Here is a 17,872-nt window from a genome sequence, read left to right on the forward strand (position 1 = left end):
AGACCCATTTTGTTCCGATAACATTCTTATCCTTTGGTCTAGGAACCAGCTCCCAAGTGTTGTTCTTTTCGATTTGCTCAAGTTCTTCATCCATTGCTTTCACCCAGCATTCATCTTTGCATGCTTCTTTCACATTTTGTGGTTCAGTAGAGGAGAGTAATGCCAAATAGCTTGAAGCTTCTGCGACTGTTCTTCTTGTTTGTACACCTGCTTCTTTCTGCCCCATAATCTGAGATTCTGGATGATTCTTTTGAACATATCTGGATGGAGTCTTTTCTTCTATTCTTGTTTTCTCTTCTGGTTCTTCTTGAGGTTCTTCTTCTTCATTATTCTGTCGTTGGGGGTAGCCTTCATCTTCTTCTTCATGATGTACTTGCCTAGGAATGTATCCCTTCTCATCAATCACTACATCAATGTTGTCAACAATTCTGCCAAGTCTTTTATTGTAGCATTTGTATGCTTTGCTATGTGGAGAGTAACCAAGAAGAATGCCTTCATCTGCTCTAGGTTCAAGTTTGCCAAGCTGCTCATCAGTATTCTTGATATAGCATTTGCTCCCAAAGATTTTGAAGTGCTTTACCGAAGGAGTCTTACCACTCCAGAGCTCATGAGGAGTTTGAGTGCTGTTCACCCGGACATTTGTTTTGTTGAGAATAACAACCGCAGCATGTGCAGCTTCACCCCAGAAAGTTGCGGGAGTTCCTGATTCATCAAGCATAGCACGAGCCATTTGTTGGACTGTTCTGTTCATTCTTTCCACAACTCCATTTTGCTTAGGAGTTCTAGTTGTAGAGAATTCTCTTCTTATCCCATGTTCTTCACAGAAATCGAAAAATTCATTTGAGGTAAACTCCCCACCTCTGTCGGATCTGAGGCACTTAATTTTGTGACCTGATTCATTTTCAACCAAGGCTTTGAAGGATTTGAATTTTTCGAATGCTTCATCTTTGTGCTTCATAATTCCTAGCCAGACAAACCTGGAGAAATCGTCAATGAATAATATCAAGTATTCTTCTCCTCTAGGTGTTCTTTTCCTGAATGGACCGCATGTATCTGTATGAACTAGCTCAAGAGGCATGCTAGCTGATCCTTCCTTCTCTGGAAAGTTAGTTCTAGTTTGTTTTCCAAACTGACATGATTTGCATATGGTATTGTCAGGAATTTTGATATCTGGAAGATCACGAACTGCCTGATATTTGCATGCTTTCCTTATTTGTGAAAAGCTTAGATGCCCCAACCTCCGATGCCATAACCAGTGCTCATCATCCTTGCTCAGATAGCATTGTTGTTGTCCTTCTTCAAATATGTACAGATTATTTGGAGTTCTTTTTCCTTTGATTACTGTTTTACCTGTATCAAGATCACGAACAAGACATCCATTTGATCTGAATATAACCTCGGTTCTTTGATCACACATCTGGCTGACACTTAGAAGATTATGCTTCAATCCATCAACATACAAAACATTTCCAGCCTTGACCTTTTCTTTTAACTGAGCAATGCCCTTTCCTTTTATAGTTGCAGGAGTATCATTTCCAAAAGAGACTTTCTTTCCCTTTTCTAGAGCAGAATAAGACTCTAGTTTTTCTTTATCACCTGTCATATGCTTCGAACATCCACTATCAATATACCATAGATTTTCCTGTCCCTCTGCATAAAATGCTATCCCACATCTTTCTGTTTGAGGTTCCTTTATTCTCCATGTTTTGGTGCTTGAGGCTTGTTCCTTTTTCTGCTGAAACCTGCTCCTGCATTCAGAGTCTTCATGACCAAAGTTATTGCAAATAGAACATTCAACTTCATTTTCAAGAACCGAAAAGTTGTTATAGGTCCTTTTTGTAATCCCTGTCATACTTCTTTGCTTTTGAGCTTCCCTAGTCATGATCGTTTTATATGCAACACATTGAGCTGCTTTGTGACCAAAGTTATGGCAAGAAAAACATTGTCCATTGAAGAAACTTCTGCGGTTATTGAATCTACCAGCCAATTGATTGTAGTTTCTATTTTCATCTATTCTTGAACCAAATTGAGAAGATTTTACCTGTGGCTGGTTGTAGCTTTTGTTCACCCTTAAGATGGATTGCCCTTGATAGTTTCTGTTTGTAATTCGTTCCTGCTTTACCTGTTGATCTTCTTTGTTCTTTTGCTCATTTCTTCTTGCTGCATCAAGATAAATTTTTGAGGTGGATGCTTGAGAAGTTTCTCCATTATAGCCCAGACCTGTCTTGTTTAGAGGAGACCGCTGCACATTGATAATCTCATCCAAAGTTTCAGATCCTTTGACAAACTTGAGATTAATAGCTTTTGTTTTCTCAATCTCTTTTCTAAGACCAAAAATTTCACCTTCTAATTTTTCAAGATGTTTTTCCTTTTCATCAATTTGAAATTGTAGAGTATCAATGATCATGTTCTTTTCTTCTATACATCTCTTGAGTCTAGTAATTTCATCATAAAGGTTATCCACATCTACAGCATCCATATAATCATCATCTTCAAATGCCATTAACAACTTATATTCATTACCTTGTTCATCTTCATCACTGTTTGATAGACCATCACTATCTTCATGAGTGTAGTAGCTTTTCTTATTTGCGTTCTGTTTCTTGTTCCATCTAGCAGGTTCCTTTCCTTTATCCTTATAAGGACATTTTGCAGCATAATGACCTACTCTTCCACAAGCAAAGCATTTAAAAGGTAACTTACCTCTGAACCTTCCAGAACCCCTTTGAAGATTTCTGACAAAATTTGATTCTTCTTCCTCTTCTTCTGGGACGTGGCTTGCTTCATAATAATCTCCTTTGCCTGATGCCTTGAAAGCAGCTTCTCTTCTGTCCGATGGACCTCCCTTTCTCATTTCATAAGCAGTTAGAATTCCATGTAGCTGAGACATAGTAAGAATTCGTAGATTTTCCTTTTCTTCTATTGCAGATACTTTAGATTCAAACTTGGGGGACAATGATCTTAGAACCTTTTCAACCACAATAGCCTCTTTTATTTCTTCACCCAAGTTTTTCATACAATTAACAACCTCATCTACCCGAAGAAAATAGTTAGCCACACTTTCATCATTATACATTTTGAGAGTCTCATACTGAATTCTAAGAGTTTGAAGTTTAGCACGCTTTACCTGTTCATCTCCTTCATAGCTCGTGACAATTTTGTCCCATATCTCTTTTGCGGATTTATAGTGCATTACCTTCATGAATTCTGATTGAGATATACATCCTAATAGAGTACTGACTGCTTTCGCATTTGTTTCATACTTCTTTTTCTCGGCTGTATCCGTAGGAGTAGCTGAAGGAAAAGCATAGCCTATCTCTACGATGTCCCAAACTTCTGTACCAAGAGATTGAAGATAGGCAGTAACTCTTACCTTCCAATAATTGAAGTTTGTCCCATCAAAAACCGGTGGCCTGATTGATGCTTCTCTCTCGTAGTTGCTCATGATGAACGATCTACCTTCAAGCGATCAAGCTTCTCTGAAGGACCTGCTCTGATACCAATTGTTGGAAATAATACTGAGAGGGGGGGGTGAATCAGTATTATCTAATTCTTTTAATCAATCTTCCTTATTTGTTCTTCGAATTATTTTTGCATGTCAATACCATAAAATAGATAGTCACACCAAAGAACACAAGATGTAAGGTGGAAACCCAATGTGGGTGAAAACCACCTGCTGCAATATGTCTCTATCTTCTTTCAACTTAGAAACTTCTTTTACAATGGTTTTGTACTGGTGCAGTCCTTTACCAGTACGCAGGCTGCAACCTGCAGAGAGCTACAACTCTCTCTCTCTCGTTTTCCAGTCTCTCCTGGAAGGGAGCTACAACCCCCTACTTCTTTTCATAAAGCATCAATTGAACATCAAGTACATGAAAGTTACAGTTCACTACAGTTATCAGATCAGCAATAACAGAACTAACCCAAAACACCTTATCAACAGAAAAATTCAATCAACAGAACTTTTTAAGACAGGTACGCAGTTTTCCCTTCTGTGACCTGCGTCGCTACGCAGTTCACCTTCTGCTTTCCTGCGTCTACCCGCAGAGATCCTTCTGCCGCACTGCGTGCCCACGTACTGTTCCTTGAACTGCGCTGCGTACTGTTACTGCAGGGACGCACCCAAAGATACTATTGCGCCGCGTACTGCTACTGCAGGGACGCACCCAAAGACATTATCGCGCCGCGTACTTCTACTGCAGGGACGCACCCAAAGACATTATCGCACCGCGTACTTTTACTATGCGGACGCACTTGAACCTCAGTCGCTCTGCGTACCGACGCAGATCTCCTGTTTCTGCACTGCGTCCCGACGCAGATCTCCTGTTTCTGCACTGCGTCCCGACGCAGATCTCCTGTTTCTGCACTGCGTACCCACGCAGCTCTTCTGTTAAACACCTGCGTCCTTCTGATTAGGGCCGAATAGGCAGTCCACCAGAGTGGCACAGTTGCTCAGATCTGATCATGCGCTCGAGAGATCACCCTTCACAGATTCGCCTTCAACTTCCCTTTCCTATAGATCAAGCTTTTTAGACCATAACCCAATATTTCAGATCTAAAGATATTCAATTGCAAAGATGCTTAGCCAAGTGATCTCCTTTGCTTTATATAGGCAAGCTCCTCCTAAAATCATGGAACAATACCACGAGCCGACACCATAATAACCCAATACCGTCGGCTAAATACCAAGAGTAAAACATAAGAAACCCCACGTGTGCTTTTCTCTGCCTTGAAATGTGTGCACTGGGGGGACGCACCTCCTGAACGGCTGGCCTGCGTATCTGGACGCGGTCCCTGCATGGTGTACCTACGGGTACGCACCTTCTGAACTGATTTCCTGCGTCCTTCTTAATTTTCAACAAATTGAGAGCCTTGCCACGGGAGTTGCCATCAAGTACAACATCTGTAACATATAGCCATACCAGAAACATAATGCCAACAATATTAGAGTTGTTTCTAAGCATTGAAAGATTGATACTTTGTTTGATAGTGGCTCACAAGTAAATTTAATTTCTGAAGCAATTGTAAAGAAGATGGGATTACTAGCCACACCTCACAAAAAGCCATATCCATTTGGTTGGTTATGTGATAAAGCACAGCTACAAGTGACTAGACAATGTAAACTTAGGTTTTCTTTTTGGTCAACATTTGTAGATGAGGTTGAGTTAGATATAATTCCTTTGGATATATGTGGAATTGCTTTAGCATGTCCTTACTTGTATGATAGAAAGCTATTTTCTATAGAGCTGAGAACAAGTATCAACTCGTTAAAGATGGAATCAAGTATATTGTAAGAGCTCATAAACTCAAGAATAATTATACTCTCATAAACTCAGGGTAGATGAAAAGAATTGTAAATTCATGCAAACAATTTTTACTGATGGTTGTAAAGGAAAATAAACTTGTTAAAACCAATGTATTTGAGGGTTGTGATGCTAAAAGACAAGCTGATTTAGAAAAGGTTGTTGCAGAATATGATATACTATTTCAAGAACATAAAGGTCTTCCACCCAAAAAGGAAATAGTACATGATATTAATTTTCAGCAAGATGCTCCATTGTCTAACATTGGAATGTATAGGTTTTCCTCTTTAGAGAATGTAGAAATCAAGAAGCAGGTACAGGAGCTGCTTGAGAGCGGTTCATCAGACCTAGCACATCACCATGTGGGTCTCCAATTGTCTTGGTGAGAAAGAAACACGGTTCATGGAGAATTATTGAGGTATAAAAGGTGTCTTTTTAACTCCTAATTATCTTCACATTAGTTATCAATCTCGGCAAAATTTTATATTTCAAGCCTGTACACAGTTTGTGGCGACTATTTACTGAAGAGTAATGTTTCTAAATTGCAATATAGTGCTTTCAAACACAAGAGTAAATGGATGCTTTAAATAAAACTCACTTGCAATTAAAGGAAACTTAATGCTCTGAAACTAAATTATTTGTTCGACAAAGTAACAACAATTATCAGTCAAGGATACAGTAGCAATAACTCATTCCTTGTTTAACTGATGTAAACTAAATCAAGCATAAATAAGATCCTCAATCTGAGAGGTTTGACAGTAACAACCAATGTTCTTTACAGTTGTTGATCTCTCAGACCACACTAAATAACCAATTGGAAATGTCAAAAAATTAAATTAATAATGCTACTATAATTGATCGAAATGAGATAATTATGCTAACTATAAGAATGCAAAAAGGCAAACCTAACTGATTGTAGAAAGTAAATTAACAACAACACTATATAATAGAAATGAACAACAAACCTTATGTAACTGTAATGAACAATAAAGCTAAGTTACTGAAATGAACAATGAATCTCTGTAAGTAAAATGAACAGCACAACAATATACTTGCAAAAAGTAGAGATCTTGTTATGAGGGAAATGAACAACAATGCAAATCAATTACAACATATAAAACAGATCAGTTCATTAAGTCTAGAAATATGAAACAGTAAAGTGATGTGACTGTAATAGATAGAAATGAAACCAAACCATCACATGGCAGAAATCATAAAGGGATGGTACAAGAATAGCAAGTGAATCCACCAGGGCCGAGCCCTTAGCCACTAGTGAACACCACCAGATTACTTCAGTATGAAAGAAGGAACAACAACTGTATTAGGTATTAATCATATTCAAAATGGTTACAGCCAGTTCATACTCTGTTTCAACAACAAGAGTCGATGATCAAAGTAAAAATACAAAAGTAATTTCTGAATAATCTCCCCCATTCTTTATAATCACTGTCCCTTTTATAATGGCTAGGAAGATAAAATAGTAACAACGTATAGAATAGTAACAGCGATCCCTCAGGATCAAGAGATCCTCTCAATCTTCCATCTTCAGTTAGCTCTTTGTCTTTTGTGCCGATGTTGTGATCTTCTCTGTCCTTATCCATAACTGCGCGCTCCATCCTTGGCTTACTGCTTGTGCACTGCCTCTTGGTGAAGGAACAACAATTACTCCACTTTGTCTTTTTCCTTCTATCGGGTAGTGAATGATAGTTTTCTGTTTCATCTCTTTCCTACATGAGAAAAGACAATAATTAGATAAATTGTAATAATAAATAGTTCCCTAGTTTTTACTATAATGCTTTGATATATGAGTATCTTTAGAACATAAAGGGAATATAATTAAAGGAAAGGATGATGAAATAAATGGCAAATTCATACCTTTTTCATAGCTCAACACACTCCCCTACTTAACCTTTTTCATTCCCTCATGAAAACCATGTAGTTTTCATGCAAAGCAGTCAAACAATAGGCTGGAGAAGGGATGTCATGAAGTGGTCTAAAACCATGATTTTTAGCCAAAGTTTTAAAAATGTTCCCTGTCTATCCTTCAGGTACTTCATATATAGCTATATAGTCTTCTGCAGGATACCAGAAAATAGGACTACGAAATCTATAGCCTAACCAATATGGACCTTCCCTAAACACGAGGTTGCTATAAGTAACAAAGCGATTTGCAGCCAATTTAAAGTTTTTGTAATTGAATGGTTCTCTGTCCTGCACATTACGATTGGAAGTTTTCCATCTAAATTTCACTGTTGCCAAGGAACTGTCTTTGATAGAGAGGAAATACTCTACCCCTTGTTGGGCAATTCTTTTGTGGATGGGTCCCAAGGTCCTGATTACTCCTTCGTTTTGAATTAGACTCTTATGTTTGGTCAACAGTTGTAATGATTTTTTCGGTTCACCCCTGACCCAAAGGTCTAACCCATTTCATTACCTCTGGAAAGTGTTATGGGCTTTGAACCACTTCAACTGGTTAACAATAAATGAAATGAACGCTTGAAACTATATATCGCCCACAAAAGGGCTAGGATTCTTCTCCATTTCTTCTTCCAATACAAAATTATGCAAATAAAACTCACAGAGCAATCATTGAACTTTCACTCCATGGTGTTTACGACAATTTATCAAATCCTCAATAGTTTTTAATTCTATGGGTTTCCCTACCCTAACAGCCTTAATTTTTAATTGTAAATACCTTTCTACCAAAAATAAAGCATAGTTCTTGGCAGGGGAATTGCATGCTAAAACATCTGTGTAAAGGGAACACAGAGTATCCATCTGACACATGACTACTTCCAGTTTACTCTTTATCTTTTCAGTTCTTTCTTTTGCCCTCCAAAGTTTCTCGAAGGCCTCACTTTCCGATGTGTTTATATTCCGTAACTACCTCTATAATTCCTGGTACCTTTGTTGGGGAATAGTCTCTTCCTCAAGCCTTCTATAGTGAACTGAGCCTGTACCAGCTTCTCTTGAATATTTTTTATGCCAGGATCGTTGCTTATCAAAACATCTTTGACTTGGATATCTGTCTGGGTGTCCGCACTATTGGAGGGTATTGCCTCCATTTGAACAGCTGTATTGCAAAAATGTGCAATCTCTATTTGGGTAGTCGCTTCTATAATGGTTGCATGTTGTTCCTTATCGTTTTGAATGAGTATGGGCTCGGTTTGAGTCTACGTAGCCCTTGTATCATGGAATTCAGTTTGAATGGCTGCATTCACCATTTTCGAGGTTCTTCTTGCAATTTTTCTCCTTTTTGATATTCTTATCTATTGTCTATGACTTTTCACTAAGATCTGCAGCTTCTATTGTTCCTTTCACAACCGATTAATTTTGTTTTCCTTCTTCTTGGGAGGAAAAACTATTTCATTAGTCACTTCTACTCTTACTGAGCTTGGTTGCTACGTTAGGTTTTATTCTCCAAGGGTTGTGTCTTTTCCTTGACTAGTTTTGATTTCCTCTATTTGGCCCACATCTTCTTTGTTTACATCAACCTAGCTAGGTTCTTCTGGAGAGGTAACCCTAGTTTGGTATGCCTTTTCCTTAGTGGTTTCTGCCCCTGTTTGTACTCCGCCAACTATTTCTTCTGATATACTCTTATTATGGGCGGAGTTTTCTTCTGATTGCTCTTCTTCAATATTGAGGTTGAGCGGATTTTTGGGCTGAATGTATTCACCCATATTGGCCAAAATCTAGGCCAATTCCTCCTCATATAATGGGTCTTGCGGTGGACTTGTGCTGGGAGTTAGGGGAAGTTCTTCTTCATCCCTCTCTTCTTCACTAGTATGCTCTGTTTCCTCCTCAAGTTCTGATTCTTGGTTGTCTCTTCCTTCCAGCTATAAGGGTTGCTCATTTTCAGGGCTAGGTAATTCTAAGGGTTGGCTACTGGTACCTTGGAGGTTTTCAGTTGTTCCCATGCTTGTTCTCAATCTGGAAGAGTGTCTATGTTTTTGTGGTCTAGTTTCTGTGCTGGTGGTCCTTTTTCTTTTTGGGGCAGGTAAGGCTAACCCCCCATCTATAGAAAACACTAATTCTTCCCAGCTTTTTTGCTGCTGGGAAAGATTGTAGCTTACTGTCAATCAAATTAGATAATGATGACTTACAACCATATCTATATGTCAGGATTTCTTTATTCTTTGAGCAGCATCATGCAAAAAAAAAATCAAATATGCAGGCAAGTTTATAGAACATTTCTATTTTAAAACTGCTAGTAATTTAAGGTGGTGTGGTCTTGCCACATCCTTTCTTCCATCGCATGTAATGTAGCTTTGAACTACTCTAGCCAACTCTATCCATGGTTCTCCTAGAGATGAAGGCTGGACTCCTTTACCTTTCATAATCAAGTTCTATCCCTCATCTTGAAAGATGGTCGTGGCGTCTTGAAGCCTTAATTTTCTTATGTGCCCATATAGGTCTGACTGCTAGTAGTCCAGATACCTCGGCTATCACTGTATCCATCACTATTATTCATATTCCTCTTACTATAGAATGATCATCCGGCAAATTCTATAAAAATTCAATAGCAACGGTTTCATTTGGTTGCTACAGTCGTGTAAAATATGTGACCCATTCAGCCCTTACTAGAATTTCTCGTGCGGCATCAGAAACTGCTAGTGTCTATGGCTTGCTGCATACTGATCATCTTCCCATTTTGTTTGAATTCTGCACACTGTTATTTTTACATAGCAATGCATAGAGCCAACAATGGAACAACAAACTGTGAATATCAGATAATACCCTTTTAATAACATAGATGTCGTTAAAGTTTGTTATTATGGGATATCATGCAGCCTAGTACAACCAAATAAAAAACTGACACAAGCAAAAGTGCTTTTGGAAGTCACCCATGCCCCCATGAAAAATGATAGGTCACCCTTGACCTGTTAAATGTAGGAATGACGTACTGACGAAAATCGTACAGTCGTAAAAATGGAAGTTGTACATATTTATGACAAGATCACAAAAAATATCGAGTTGCTGAAATTGATGCATAGCATGAGAATTACAAATAAGTATAGAGATGCCATGGAGTAATTTGAAAAGGGGAAAGGACTTCTGACATGGGTAAAATGCTATGCGGTCATTTATTCCACTTAGCCCATTATGATTGACTTTTTAACCAATTTCCATGCGTAAAGGTTCAAAAGGAATTGGGAACATGATCTCTTTTGAAATAAAGATAAAGAAATAAGAAAAGGGTTATAGTTACTATTGATGTTGAAAAATATGACTCCAATACCATCAGAAGAGCTCTGTTGCCCACATGTGTTTATAACCTTGACAAATTTCTTTTTCACCTTTCGGAACCATTGTCCTTCATGTAAACTTAGGAAAGTGCCTTGTGATGTCAGAGTGGAGGCCATTGTGCTGGCTTGGTAACAATATGGATCACAATGCCATTCACTCGGAAGGAGTGAAAGGTGCATAGGCCGGCTCATGATGATACCTCCTATTCCAAGGACTTTTATTTTTCTGATCTGTCCATTGGATCATATCCCTGGTGTGGTGGCTATAGTGGGAATGCTACTTCACTGCTTCCTTATGATCATGGTAGGTTGGCTCATGATGAGACCCCCTATCCTCCATCTAACAAATCATAGAATTGTTAGTAAACAAAGATATATATATTTCTTCTTTTTTTATTTTCTTTCGTATAGCACTTCCTATTCATATATAGAAGATGACTCAACACTCCTTAAGAGTAGGGATGGTGGAAGAAGTTTGAACATATCAATAGAAGAAAATATGCCCTTATTCTTATTCAATGATAATAAGCAAAGAGAATAATGAGAATTAGGGAAGAACCAACATGCTACAAGTAATCAATCAATTTGAGTTATAGTGAAAATAAGGACAACAAAGTGATATAGATAGTTGTGTCCTTCCCTTTTTCTAATTAATACAAAGGAATCTCATTAAAGATGATAATTTCTTTTTGATTTGCTTATTCCAATAACCTTTAAATTTTGTATCCTTGCTTAAATTTGTATTCTTGCCTTCAAAGGATCATGAAGAGTGAAACATTATTTACAAAAAAATGCACTAAAAAAAAGAGGTGTTGTTCCTTAAGTGGAATGGTTGTTGTTCTTTAAGAGGAACAATAAAAATACAACTTCATGCAAAGTTGTCGTTCCTTAAGAGGAACAACAAGTAAAACAGACGCAAGTGAAAGTGTTGATACTTTGGCAGAACAACATAAAAACAACCCGAAGAGAAACTGTTGTTCCTTAAGAGGAACAACAACAAGTAGAAAATGATGAAAATTTTGTTCCTTAGAAGGAACGACATCTGTTCCTCAAGAGGAACAACAACTCTTCCCTCAATGGAACAGCATAAAGCACACGCATACCAAACTTCTATTCCTTAGATGGAGCGGTTGTTGTTCCTTTGAAAGGGAACAACAAGTGTACCTTAAATTGAATATCGCAAACCATATGTAAACGAGATTGTTTTTCCTTAAGAGGAACAACAAACATTCAAAAACGCAAAATTGTTGTTCCTTAAATGGGATGTCTGCTGTTCCTTAAGAGGAATAGTAGATGTTCCTTAAGAGAAACAAAAGAAATATAAACACACAAAACTATTGTTCCTTAAGAGGAACGGTTGCGGTTCCTTAAGAGGAATAACAGTTATTCCTTAAGAGGTAAGAGGAACATCGGAAATATAAACACGCAAAACTGTTGTTCCTTAGGAGGAATGGCAATTGTTCCTTAAGAGGAACAGTAGTTGTTCCTTAGGAGGAACATCAAAAATAAAAGACACGAAAATGGTTGTTCCTCAAGAGGAACAACTACTGTTCCCTATGAGGAAGATCAGTTGTTCCTTAAGAGGAACAGTAGAAACATAAACACGCAAACCGCTATTCCTTAAGAGGAATGGTTGTTGTTCCTTAAGAGGGACAATAGTTGTTCCTTAAGAGGAACAACAAAAAGAAAACACATGCAAAAACTGTTTTTCCTTAAACGGAATGGCTACTATTCCTTAAGAGGAACAAGAGTTGTTCCTTAGGAGGAACAGCAAAGGTATAAACGTGCAAATTGTTGTTCCTTAAGAGGAAGAACAAAAATATAAACATGTGAAACTTTTGTCCTTAAGAGGAACGACTTTTGTTTCTTTAGAGGAACAACAGTTGTTCGTTAAGACGAATGGCTGTTGTTCCTTAAAAGGAATAGCAATAGTTCCTTAGGAGGAACAACAAAAGAAAACACAAGCAGAAAATATTGTTCCTTAAATGGAACGGCTGTTGTTCCTTAAGCGGAACAACACGAAAGCTAAATAAAGAGAAAAGTGTTGTTTCCTAAGTGCAACGACTGTTGTTCCTTAAGAGGAACAACAACTATTCCTTAAGTGGAAAAAAACTAAAATCTGTACAAAAAAACAATTTATACAATAAAATTTTAAGAAAGAAAGGTTTATATACAAAATTCAAAAACAAATGAGTTGTTTACTGGATTGATACTGAGGATGGGCTAACCTCCTTAGCGAGAATTTTCATGGTGGAATCTTCCCGTAGCTGTTGGTAAAAGGACTCCTTGGTAAGTGGTTTGTGATAAAGTCACACTCGATGACCATTCACTTTGAAAGAATATCCAGATCCATCAATGGTTTTCAATTTAATGGTGCCATTATCATGCACTTTTTGTATCTCATAAGGTCCTAGTCATCTGGCCTAGAGTTTTCCGGGGAAATCCTAGAACCTTGAATCGTATAGGAGTGCCTAGTCTCCTTCTTCGAAGATCTACTTAATAAGGTCATCGTGCCATTTCGCCCTCTGATATTGAATTAATGTAGTGTGTTGAAGAGCTGAGACTCTTAATCTAATTCATTGATTTGTTGTAATCTATTGGTCTGAGCTTCATTTAAATTCAAACCCACCTCCTCCACTGTTCTTAATGTTTGAATCTCAAATTCGATTGGGAAGATGTGTTCCTTACCAAATACTAATTGATATGGTGAATATCCTATGGTGTTTCTCCATGTTGGGCGGTATGCCCACAAGGCTTCTGACAATCTTGAGGCCCGGTCAAATATGTGTGATGCAACTATTTTTGTAAGTATTGCCTCAATTAACTTATTAGTACTTTCTACTTGGCCATTTGCCTGTGGGTGGTATGGAGTTTTAATTTTGTGCAGAATACCATAATTTCTCAATGTTGCACCAATCTTGTTACCTATGAATTATGGTCCTCCATCTATAATTATGTCTCTCGACAGGCCATATCGCATAAATAATTGAAAAATAAAATGTATTACTGAATCCTCTGTAGCTCTTATCAGCGCCTCTGCTTCAACCCATTTAATAACATACTCTATTGCAACCAGTATGTATGTTTTTTGATTGGATGATGGGTTAATAGGACCAACGAAATCTAGCGCCCACTGCTCAAAAGCCTCGGTTACTAATTGCGGGTTTAGAGGCATCTCATTAGATTGTCCAGGGTGCCCTTCCCTCTGGCAGCTATCACAAGATTGAACAAATGTTTTAGCATCTTTCAAGATAGTGGGCTAGTAATAGCCCGTTTGTAAAACATTGTGACCACTTTTGCGGTCTGCAAAATGTCTGCCACATGGCCCATAATGGCATGCTTTTAGAATGTCAAACACTTCATCTTCCTAGACGCATCTTCCGATGTGCATATCTGCCCTTGTAAGGAATAAGTAGCCCCCAATCCAAGAGAATCAGGTATTGCGATGCACTATTTGTTTTCTTTCATTAGGTGTTAGGTGCTTGGGTAATTTGCCCACTGCCAAGTAATTTGCAACATCGGCATACCATGGTGTTCTGACAGTAACAAAAAATAAATGTTCATCAGGAAATTGATCCTGAACTACTGTTGCGTCTGCTGGCTTTGTCATTCGTGAGAGAAAATCAGCTACAGGGTTTTCTCTTCCAGGTCAATCCTTAATTGTAGTGTCAAATTCCTGCAAGAGAATCAACCATCTTGTCACTCTTCCATTTGTAACAGGTTTATGTGCTAAATACTTAATGGCAGAGTGATATGTATACAAAACTATAGGATATCCAGTTATATAGTGTCTAAATTTATTTACAGCATATATTACAGGTAAAAATTATTTTTCAGTCACAGTATAGTTTAATTCTGCAGGAAATAGATTTTTGTTGATATAATATATTGCATATGGCTTTTCATCTTCTTCCTGCCCAATAACTACTTCGATTACTGTGTTTGAAGCATCAAATGAAATCTAGAATGGAAATTCCCAGTTTGGGCCCCTTAGCACTGGGGCTATTGATACAAGCTTTTTTAGATCCTCAAAATCACGGTCACACTTATCTGTCCAAATGAAATTGATGTTTCATGTTAGTAGATATAAAGGTGCAGCAATCTGAGAAAATTGCTTTATAAATCCTCTATAATAACTAGAAAATCCCAAAAAACTGCGTACCTCTGTTTGTGTGGTAGGGGTAGGTATTAACAAAATTATCTGAATTTTTGCCAGATCTACTTGTATCCTGGCTGCTAAGATATAATGACCTAGGATGAGTCCCTCAGTCATCATCATATGACACTTTTCATGGCTGAAACAGAGAGTGGTGGCAAAGCATCTTTGCAGCACTTTTTCTAATGTTTGTAATGCTGGCTCAAAGTCATCCCCATAAGGTGTAAATTCATCCATATATACTTCGAGCCCTTCATTTATGAAATCTGAAAAAATGCTGAGTACAACCCTCTAAAATGTGGCAGGTGTATTGTATAGCCCAAAGGGTAAGACCCTGTAAGAAAATGTTCCCCAAGGACAGGTAAAGGTAGTTTTATCTTGATCTTCAGGGGTAATCTGGATATGATTGTATTCACTGAAGCCATCTAGGAAAGAAAATAATTTCTTTCTTGCTAAAGTGTCCAAGACCTGATCAATGAATGGAAGGGGGAAGTGGTATTTCTAGGTTGCTTTATTTAGTTCTCTATAGTCAACACATATTCGCCACTTTTCATTGTTTTTCGGCACCACTACTAATGGAGAGACCCACTTGCTGCCAGATATTGGGTAGATAAAGTTTACATCTAAAATTTTTTGCAATTCAACTTTCACAATATCCGTAAGATGAGGATTTAATCTCCGTTGGGGTTGGTGAATAGGTCTAGCATCCTTTTATGTATAGCTGTGGTGTGTACACAACTGGGGATCAATTCCTTTCATGTCCAGGTAATCCCATGCAAAGGATTCTTTATATTTTCTTAGGAGTTGAACCAACTTTTCTTCTTGTTCAGTAGTCAGGTTTTTGTTAATGTTCAAAGTTTTTCCTGGCTCAATTTCTATGGTTTTGTTGTCATAAATAGAGGTACTTGGTATTGATTGATCATGAGTATCTTTTAGGGGATCTTCTTCTACTTCATTATCGAATTCTACTTCGATCATGTGACATTTTAGATGGGATCTAGTTTCTGGTTGGTTAATGAAGCTGTTAATGATGTCGTCCTCTATTTGGTCTTTAAATTCGAGGGCATCTTCAATGGTTAGTGGTGTTAAAATGTTTTCAGTTAGGTATGATACAGGTTGTTTTTTTGTTTCGATTATTGTTAAACTTGTCTGGGATGGAGGATATAAGGCTAAATTATTTACATTGCTTCCTCTTGCTATAGTCATGCTACCTTGTCGACAGCCAATGTAAGCATCAATAGTTGCTAGCCAAGGTCTACCTAGAATTAAGGGGTGTCCATCCAATCGGTTTCTAGGAATGATGATCAGAAAGTCTACAGGGTATTCCCAGGAGTCTACAGACACGATGACATCATGTAAATTTTCCCTTCGGTCTGACTACCGATCAATCAGCCAACTCCAATAAGGTTGTGGTTGGGTCTAATGATGTAATGCGAAATTTTTGACAAGTGGTGGTTGTAAGAATATTGATTACAGCTCCTAAATCAACTAAGGCATTGGGGAAGGAGCATCCATTGATTTGCACCGTGACTATAGGATTCCCTGGGTCCTCATATTTTACAAGTGCTTCTCTTCTTGATAGTAAGTCAGATAAGGTACCAACTACGTTGATAGTTGGATTTGTTGTTACTTTCCTCTTTGGCTTTTTCATACATAATTCTTTGATAGTTTTTGCATAAACCGGGATGTTTGAATAACCTGGAGGAGTGGAATTTTTATACACAAATTTCTTAGTTCTCCCAAAAGATAAAAATCAAGATGTTCTATTAAGCGAGGTATGATCAGTCGTTCTGAGAATGGTGGAGAAGAGGTGGTTGATTGTTCATGAGTTTTCTGTCTAAGCAAATTCTCTTCTTGCAGTGTTTGTTCTATAGGTAACGGATTTTCAGTTTGAAAATTTTTATCTCCCTCTGATTCTATTATACACCCAGATCTTAATTGAATGTCATTACACTCCCTTAACTCGGTTTATGGTTCTGGTCCTTCAATTATTTGCACAGATTGAACTGGTCTATTATTGGGGTTCGAGTTGGGTTGGGCTGGGAGCTACGATCATAAGTTGGTCTGGGGATTTTGTTGCAATGTATAAGGTGCTAGCAGTGTGGGTTGACAGAGAGGGATTGTTCCAGCTCGCCGATTTATAGGTCTTTTCCAGTTCAACTACCAGTTTTGACTCTGCGAGGTGGAGGGTGACTATTGTGTTGAATATTCATTATTTTTCCAAAATGGTGGATAGTAAGGAAATTTCAGCCAATTGGTTTGATTTGTTCGATTTGGCAATGGTGATGTGGGGAATGGCTATTGTGACCAACTGGAGAAAGGTGGCTGACTCTGCCACATTCCATTATATTGCTGAGCATTATACTAAGGAGGCTGAAAAGAAGAGGATGGATCAATGGGCATACATGTGTGTCGCAACCACAACTGGCGGCACTGATTTAGTAGGTAGACCAGTTCAGTTTCTTCTTTTGCTTCTTTGTAGATTGCTTTCAGTCCTAGGTGTGATGGGAAGCTTTCTGTGGCATGATATTTCATAAAAACAACACAAATTTTGACTATATCTAGCGGGCACTCTTTCTGGCTATGTTCCTTTCTGCATCTAGGGAAGAATATAGCCACATTTTGTTCCACTCCTACTTGCTTTTGTTTAGCTTGCATAATGTCCAACTATGTTGTCAGAGTCCCTAGAATATCAGTTTTGAAATATTCTAGTAGATTTCTGATTTCTGTGCGGGTTATACGTCCACAGAAGATCTTGTTATCCCTTGTGATCATGTCACGTTCTACTGGCTTCAGTATTGTGCTGCCTCTTGAAATCCTGATACACAAATCAATGATGTCAACGAAATTTTCCTGTTATATGTCACCTTTACCCATAATGTTTAATGTTTCAATCCATTGTTCTTTCATCCCTTTAATTAGTGTAGTTTTTAACACGTTGTCAGGTATGGGTAAAGATACATAAGGAGATCTCTGGAGATTGTATTGAAAGCATTCTACATATTCCTCCAGTGTTTCATTAGGCTGTGTTGTCATTTGAAATATCTCGTCCTTTAATTCTTTGGATCTGCAATAGTCCTGATATTTCCTTAGAAAAACAGTTTTCATCTGGTCCCAGTCATTTATAACACCCCCACCTAACCCCATAAACCATCGTAAAGTTGATC

This window comes from Pinus tabuliformis, chromosome 6, assembly GCF_031772625.1.
Source record: "Pinus tabuliformis cultivar Carrire ecotype Pingquan chromosome 6, CPIR1, whole genome shotgun sequence".
Lineage (NCBI taxonomy): Eukaryota > Viridiplantae > Streptophyta > Pinopsida > Pinales > Pinaceae > Pinus > Pinus tabuliformis.